Source organism: Myotis lucifugus, unplaced genomic scaffold (genome assembly GCF_000147115.1).
Source record: "Myotis lucifugus unplaced genomic scaffold, Myoluc2.0 scaffold_53, whole genome shotgun sequence".
NCBI lineage: Eukaryota > Metazoa > Chordata > Mammalia > Chiroptera > Vespertilionidae > Myotis > Myotis lucifugus.
The window spans coordinates 5,367,486-5,373,720 of record NW_005871101.1 but is presented as its reverse complement, the minus strand read 5'-3'; the positions used below and the strand labels follow the sequence as shown (position 1 = coordinate 5,373,720).

Genomic DNA, 6,235 nt, shown 5'->3' with positions numbered 1-6,235 from the left:
CCTTAAAAGGACATTTGGTTGACTTGGGGCATGCAAGAAATCGCAGTGAAGGGATGGGGACACATGGGACCCACACACGAAGAATCAATTGCTTTTCTCTTTTCCCTTTTGTTTTCACAGTTGTGCCTTTCTCAGGCTTCTATGCAGCTTGTGGGCAGCTGATACTGAAATCTTATGTGGAACCCATGGTCTGTTCATTCGACTTATTCAGGATGCGTCTGTCCTTCTGCACACCTTTGGTTTTGCCTCAACAATGTTGTATAATCTATGGGGCAGCTAGTCACCCACAAAACCTTTGCAGTTTGGCACTTCTAATTCTGCCATAGGGACTCTCATGCAAGGTGCAGAATCTCAGCTTCACTTTCTTTTATTCTGTGGGGCTCTGGGGAACATATGCACAACTTAGATGCTAGACTGAGAATTAAGAGAGGTCCAGGAGAGATAATTCATAACTTTTCACTGCAGATCTGCTCTGTGCTGACAGTATAATGTATAGTTCTCTGTTTCTCCTATGCTACATTGATATGGGTTCTCTCTGTGAGGCTGTCTCCTCTTCCTCCTCCTCCTCCTCCTCCTCCTCCTCTTCCTCCACCCCTTCCTCCTTCTTGCAGGAAAAAAAACAGCAAAAGGACTCAGTAAAAAAATATCTCCTAATTATTTCTGACTGATGCAGAATCTACAAAGGAAGATCCAAAGACTGCTTTTACATCTATTTTAGAGATGGGTACATCCTACTGTCAGTTGTCAATGCCATATAATATTAAATCAAGCAACTAATATTTGTATTGTAAGTCATCTCTTAATTAGGGACTTTTTGATAATCTCCTTTTCCATAAAGTAACCTACTCAGAAAATGTCTTATTGGAGCAGAGTCAAAGAACTAATTCTGTAAGCCCATTTTTATAATTTTGTTTCAAATATACAAAATAGCCCTAGCTAGTTTGGCTCAGTGGATAGGCCCTGCTGACTGAAGGGTCTCTGGTTTGATTCTGGTCAAGGGCACATGCCCATGGCTGTGGGCTCAATCTCCAGTAGGAGGAGTGCAGGAGGCAGCCGATCAGTGATTCTCTCTCATCATTGATGTTTCTATCTCTCTTTTCCTCTCCTTTTCTCTCTGAAATTAATATATATATATATATATATGTATATATGCAAAGTACTAGATGGCCTGTATATTTCAGTTTCTTGTGGGTTTTGTTAGTATGAATCAGCATTCATCAAGACATTTATACACTAGCAAGAAAACATTTATGAAATTATGGGTCTAGGATAAAAACTGAGATTATGTTGGATTCATAGAGGTAAAAATGACTCTTTGAGGATATAACTGAGTAGCTTTCCAGATTTTTATCAGTACTATCTTCCTATTTGCCTGCAAAATTTAATTAGTCTTTTTCATCCAAATTCTCACAAATGTTTCTTATCTCTACCACAGTATAGCTTGCTTCAAACGCCTCATCTAAAATATTCTTATATAGATTTACACAACTAAGAATTTAGGCTTAGGATTGATTAAAAGCCCTTTACTATGTTGGACCAATTGTTAAAAAAACAACAGCAAAAACATAATGCCCAAAGCATAATTACTGTTGTCTATAATAAATAATAAAATTTTCATATCTTAAAAGTATTAAGAATAATTTTTAAAAGTAGATTACTGTAAAGGAGTTTATATGTTACTATAATATAGTTTTTAAGTAAAACTATATAAAAACTAAATAAAAGTATCAAGAACAAGATGACATCAATATAAAGTAGAGTGCTCGCTTCGGCAGCACATATAATAAATTGGAACGATACAGAGAAGATTAGCATGGCCCCTGTGCAAGGATGACACTCAAATTCGTGAAGGGTTCCATTAAAAAAAAAAAAAATATATATATATATATATATATAGTAGTTATTGTGAACCAATACTTTGAGATTTAATTAAGTTTAGTTTAAGTCTTTTAACTAAAAGACTGACTTGATGACTTTCACACATAGGAAGTTCAAAGTCATCAAGGAAACTCATGATTAGTTTTACTTGAACATACGGGAGTTCAATTCTTGGTCCCAAAGAATCTATACTAATAAAAGGGTAATATGCTAATTAGACTGGGTCAACCAGTCACCTTCCAGACATCTAACTTCCTTCCAGACAAAGCCACAGTGGCAGGGCCTAAGGCAGAGGCGGTTAGGGGTGATCAGGTTAGCTCAGGGGAGCAAGCAGTTAGGGGGTTATCAGGCCAAGGGGGAGGACAGTTGGGGGCAATCAGGCTGGCAGAGGAGGGCAGTTGGGGCAATCAGGCCAGCAGGGGAGGGCAGTTGGGGCGATCAGGATGGCAGGGGAGCAGTTAGGGGTGATCAGCAGGCAGGCAGGCAAACAGTTAGGAGCCAGTGGTCCCGGATTGTGAGAGGGATGTCTGATTGTGGGATTGGGCCTAAATTGGCAGTTGGACATCCCCCGAGGGGTCCCAGATTGGAGAGGGTGCAGGCCCGGCTGAGGGACACCCCTGCCCCATGCATGAATTTTGTGCACCGGGCCTCTAGTGTTATTATAACCTAGAGTTAATCTCATCCTTCTATTCTCTTTGCTCTGCACCATCTCAGATATTCTCTTCCTCTCTCTCTCTCTCCCTCTTTCTCTGGATGATTGTGGTAGTAGGAAACTTACAAGGCATATGTGGAAAACAGGATTTACTATAATATTGTGTAGCAAAATGAATATTGCAGAAAAACTAATAAAAATAAAATATTTTCCATCAATACTTATAAAAATTTCTAATCACCTTGTTCCTTTACCGATGGAAATTTCTCATTGTTATGGAATGTTTGTATGCCCACAAATTTATGTATTTAAACCTTAATCCCCAATGTGATGGTATTTGGAGGTACTGCCTGTGGAAAGTAATTAGAGTTAAATTAGGTCATGAGGGTGGGATCTTCATGCTGGGAATATTGCACCCCACCCCCCAACACCCTGCCATGGAGCTGTCTGCCTGCTCTCTATCTATGAGTCTGCTCTATTTGACTTGTTAGTTCACTTTATTAGATTTCACATATGAGTGATATCATGTTACTTGTCTTTCTCTGACTGGCTTATTTCACTTAGCATAATGTTCTCCAAATCTGTCCATGAAGTCACAAAAGGTAAAGTTTTCTTTTTATGGTAGAGTAGTATCCAATTATGTAAATGTACATAGCTGTTTTATTCACTCATCTACTGATGGTCACTTGGGCTGCTTCCATTCTAACTTGAGTTATAGTATTTTATTATAAATATAGCTATTGCTTTTAGCACATTTTAATTCTCTTACATTTAGAACTTAAGAAGTATTAAAAGTAAGTCGAGGTAACCAATCAGTGATAAACTTCAAAAATTAATTTAATTTATTATTATTTTTACAGATATATATATATATATATAATGAATCCTCACCAGATGATATATTTTTATTGATTTCAGAGAGAGAGGAAGGGGGACAGAGAGTGAAAAAAACAAACAAACATGGATGTGGGAGAAAAACATGGACCAGTTGCCACCATATTTACCTCCACCTCAAACCCATAACCTAGGTATGTACTCAGATAGGGAATTGAAGCCACATCCCTTTGGTGTATGGGCCAACACTCCAACCAACTAAGCCACTTGGCCAGGGTTAAACTTCAGAGTTTTAAATAGTCTTAAATATCAGTGGGTTGAGGTGACAAAAGAGTCCCTCAAGAGGCTATTGTTTTCCTTTGAGATATGGCCTTTTATCTCCCATTATTAACTAAAAGGCATTTGACAATAGGTGATTATTCTATCACAGATTAAAAGGATTAATCACATACCAGTCGAGTATTCACATGTATGTAACTTTTTCACCTCCATCAGTCAGTAACCTTATCTTTGAAAAGAAACCCAAAATATCAAGGAAAATGGGGGTAGAGATGAAATAACCAGCAGCATTCCCTTGCTGGTCACAAAAGCTACTCAAGTCCCATTGCCTTTTTGCTTTTATTTAGTGATGATGTTAGGCTATAGTCGGAATAGATATGTCTATCTATTTTTTCCCCTGAATTTGTCTGCTGCTGCCTTTTATCTCCACCTACCCCCACCCTTCTTTTTTAAAATAAAAGAATAGAGAGAGAGAAAAAAACACACACACAACTCAGGACCTCAATATATAATGAAACCTGTTTATTTTGTATAAAGTGATAACAAATGCTCAAAAGGCCCCCTCTACAAGGCAGTCTCTATTGCATCTCCATTAGATCTTAGTCTTTGTTGAAAATTACTTGAAGTCATTTTCTTTTCACCTTTAAAAAGTTTCTTTTCAGTTTTTAAAAACTCATCAAATGACAAAAGAAAATACTTTATATTTTTGTTTTAATGTCTTTTTCTAATGCAAAATATGAAATTTCTCTTTAAGTACTTAATTTTTTTCTTAAAATTTTGTATTATCCAAATTGCCATAGCAAAAATCTCTGAAAATATTTGCTTGTGCTCTGAATGTGTGTGTGTATGTACTAGTATGTGTGCCTGAGAACATCTATGTGTATGTATACATATGTGAGTATATGTGTGCATATGTATTCCACATAGTTAAATATTATATATTACATATTATATAATTTATAACTTGTATTACACAATATATTTTTGTATTTTATTATGTATATGTTTATACATAAAAAATACCTAGATCCTTGGTTATCAATTATATACTTGGTGACTCAGAAAAAAATTATCTCTCAAATCTCCAACACACTAAAGAAGATGTTATTTAAGAACTAAAAAGGAACTTGCCAGATAGTTACCAGCTTAAAATTATTTAATTCTGAAACTGCCATTTTAAGGCAGTTTCTATAGTGTGAAAAAGCACAATGTTGCAAGATTTTAAGTGTTTTGGCCTTTTCTAATTCTTAAAAATAGCCTTTAGATTTGCTTTTGACTTTTAAGAACTTAACAAGATGATCTTTTCCCTGAAAATTTTGGCTGCTTAAAGGTCCAGAAAACTGTGTAGGTCACATAAAAAGTTGTATAGGTTAGTACTTCGTTTTAAGAGCCGTTATTAAGAAAACTATCTAAGATTGAGGCTTCAGAGTTCTTTGAATATTTTCTCTGTTTTTGCTATAATAAAACTGACATTGAAATTGGGGTTTAGAAAGTTCAAAAACAAATCATTTCTTTCTTTACTGTCATATTTTTAAATTAATATATTGTACCAAACTATTAAAAAGTTTAAAACTTACTTCAGAGTTTTAAACATAACTGAAAAGCTTCAGTCTGTGACCCACCTGATTCTCCTTGTACAGTGCACAAGGGCATATACTCCAGGATCAATCAGTCCAATTTAAGCCTGTTCTCCACTTCTCCCCTCTCCTTCTCTCCAGCATATCAAAAACATGTTCAGCTATGCATGTAGATTGCTAGAACATTTGGGAATCTGTGCTAATTTTTCATTTCTTCAGCTCAACTGCAATCAGAGACACTAGACCTGGTTTCTCTGAAGGGTCCCATTCACTTTCCTCTTTTTGCCTTCTTCTTCTCTAATCTGTGGCATTGTAGAAACTCCAAATTTACTAGGCTAACATGTACTGATCACCTTTTAGTCACAGCTTAAGCACTATTTTCCCAAAATGGTATATATGACCTTAAAATTGTGCTTTTACAGTTTCATAGCATTCTATGGTTGTTTATTTTGGTATCACGCTTTAGTCATTAATCAAATTGGACTTCTCTCTAGTCTTCACATACTTTATATATCATCGCTCTTTACATGTATGCTCTTTCTGCCTGCAATACTATGAAATATGCTTTTAGCAGTTAATTCTTTCTTAACCATTCTTTGAGTAATACTTGGCTTTAGATTAATGATTTTTTGTGATTGATCTTTATTTTAGTTTTACCTGTACTTTTCATACCATCAGGACATTAATTGTACAGGGACTTGTCTTCTCTAGTGGGCTAATGGGTAGATACCCTGTACAGCACGACAACACCTGGATGAAAAAGATCACCTGGAACAGACTTACAGAATGAATAGTCAATCAGGACTTTCAGTGCATACAATCTACCCATTGTTACCTGGACAAGTATCATGAAAAAGTGGAAGAGTTTTTTAAAAAAAAATTCCTTGCATATGTTTTATTTAAGCAGGTAGTACAATCTATTAATGTTTGACCTGTGTGTGTTATATCGGTTGTAGTTAATTAATGTTTTTAATTTACATGTTAGCATAACATTTATTAAATGAACTACATCACC

At 35.7% G+C, this 6,235-nt stretch overlaps 1 non-coding gene across 1 annotated transcript; it reads left to right on the top strand.

The window, feature by feature from the left end:
* The first annotated feature begins 1,759 nt into the window (after positions 1-1,759).
* On the top strand, positions 1,760-1,865 carry LOC111826078. The gene has a single exon (XR_002829323.1). It is a non-coding gene; the product is annotated as a U6 spliceosomal RNA (small nuclear RNA).
* The last annotated feature ends 4,370 nt before the right edge of the window (positions 1,866-6,235 follow it).